This window comes from Pteropus vampyrus, unplaced genomic scaffold (genome assembly GCF_000151845.1).
Source record: "Pteropus vampyrus isolate Shadow unplaced genomic scaffold, Pvam_2.0 Scaffold587, whole genome shotgun sequence".
Lineage (NCBI taxonomy): Eukaryota > Metazoa > Chordata > Mammalia > Chiroptera > Pteropodidae > Pteropus > Pteropus vampyrus.
The window spans coordinates 464,999-467,633 of record NW_011889368.1 but is presented as its reverse complement, the minus strand read 5'-3'; positions in this window follow the sequence as shown (position 1 = coordinate 467,633).

The window sequence follows — 2,635 nt, the reverse complement described above, 5'->3', positions numbered from 1 at the left end:
GATAAGAATATTTACAATGTTTTTTAAAACACCTTTAGTGAGATATTCGCAAACCATAAAATTCATCCTTCCAAAGTGTACAATTCAGTGTTTTTTGTATAGTCACAGAGTTGTGCAATTATTACTACTATCTAAATTTAGTGGGGAACCCCATACCCTCCCTATTTAACAGTCCCTCCCTATTCCCTTCTCCCCGAACTCCAAAACCTACTTAGCATCTCTATGGATTTACCTATTCTGAACAGTTCTTATAGATGGAATCATACAATATGTGGTCTTTTGAGACTGGCTTCTTTAAATTAGCATAATGCTTTTAGTATTCAGACATGTTGTAGCATGTATCAGGACTTCATTTATTTTAATTGCCCAATAATATTTTTGTATGAATATCAAACATTTTGTTTATCCAACAATCTGTAGATGGATATTTGGGTTGTTTCTACCATTTTGTCTATAATAATAGACAATGCTACATGAATGTTTGTACACAAATTTTTGAGTAAACATATGTTTTCATTTCTTTGGGGTGTACATCTAGGAGTAGAATTGCTGGGTCATCTGGTAACTCTATGTTTAACGTTTGGAGGAATTGCCAAACTGTTTTATTGAGTGGCTGCACCATTTTGCAATCCAGCAATGTATGAGAGCTCCAATTTCTCCACATCCTTGTTAACATATTATTGTCCATCTTTTTTATTTTAGCCATCCCATGGGTATGAAGCGATATCTCATTGTAGTTTTGACTTGCATTTTTCTAATGACTAATGCCGTTGGACATCTTTTCATGTTATTATTGGCTATTTGAATATCTCCTTTAGAGAAACACCTTCTAAAATCTTTTATTCATTTTTAAATTGGGTTACTTTTTATTATTGAGTTCTAAGAGTTCTTTATATATTCTAAATACATGTCCTTAATTGTATATGTGATTTACAGATATGTTCTCCTTATCTGTGAGTCAGAATATTCTTTTAATCTAAATTTTAATTATATTTTTAAGATAGAACTATGGGAAGCTATTTGTGTGTGTGTGTGTGTGTCTGTCTGTCTGTCTGTCTGTCTGTCTCTGTGTTTGGGGAGGGATGTTGATTCACCTGGAAATTATCTTGGACTTGAGAATGTAACAAGACTAAATTTAATTCATGCAATTGAGTAATATGCTTGTTTTCATATTATACAAATATAAAGTTGATAAAAAGAAATTTTGAGTGCTCCTCAGTTCTCCACATTCTCTACTCTGTCTCCTCCTCTCCCTGCCGCTTAGTCTGTATATGCAAATAGAGAGCTGAGATAGAGAGAAATTTGACATTTATTAAAATGCTATTTATTATAATGACAAAATAAAAGTGTCTGCTAACACCGAAGAGGTAAAAGAAACAAGCTTGATAGATCGCCTTTTCCCAAATTGGCTTTTGGGAAAAGACTCTTCCTCAAAATGTCTTAGAGGAATACAACTTTGTCATGAAAGATATTCTCAGGCTTTTAGAAGGAAACTAGAATCTAAAACAAATAAAGAAAATAATAATTTTTGTGAAGGAAACTACCAAAAACCTAGGCTTGCTTGTTCTATGTCAACAGAATGCATTTATCCAATGATGGTTTTTGAAATCCTCTTGAGTCTTACCATTATAGACAGTGAGAAGCAATGATAAGTATATATGTACCTATATTCGTTCTTAATTTTACTTAATTTTATTATGAAAAATTGCATTTACTTAACATCCATGTATTAAGTACTTTTGCAACTAAATGCAACAGTGCACAAAGCAGACACAGCCCCTGTTTATTCTCTCAAGAGTCTCGATTAAACTGTTTAAGTTCCATCTCTGCAGGACAGTGACTAATATAAATGTTTGTTCATATCTTGGCCACTGAATTATACGATATGTATACAAAACAAAATAACACAATAGCCTTGCTTTCAATAAGTTTAAAGTCTGTTAGCAGAGACTGAAAAATAAACAGACATTTTCACCAAAGTGCAGTGTCATGATAGAGTTAAGTATGGCACTTAACCCAGTCTGCAGATATAGAAGTGGAGAAGACTTTATCAACAAATTGACATCTGAGCTTAGACTTCAAGGAAAGAGGTTGAAGAGTTGAAAAAAGAATAAAAGTATACTGGACCAAGGGAAAAATAGGTACAAAGGTCCAGAGGGGAAAGAGACCATCACACATTCCTTTTGATTTTAATTTTAAACATTTCAGTATAGATCATTTTAAATTACTCTCATTCACCCATAATGAATTTTGTAAATAGCCACTGACTAGCATCTTTTTTCAGTTGGGGAATCTAGGATATAGAAAAGGATTAAATTATTGTCTGACTGATATCAGAGCCTTTGAAATTAAAACATGGCAGAGTTGACAGAACAGATCAGAAAAAGCAAAGAAGAAAATACATTATTAATTATTGTTTCCTCAATTCATCAGATACCAATTTATAAATAATTACCAAAAAATAAAATTTAATAACATATTTCTTACACAGTACTCTACAAATCTTTATCCATTCATTTATCCATCTATTCATAAACAGATATGTAACTTATTTTAGGCCATATTATAAGCGCTGGAGATTTATCATAGACGAAATAATAGAAAAAAGACAAAATTCCTCACGTCATGAAGCTTG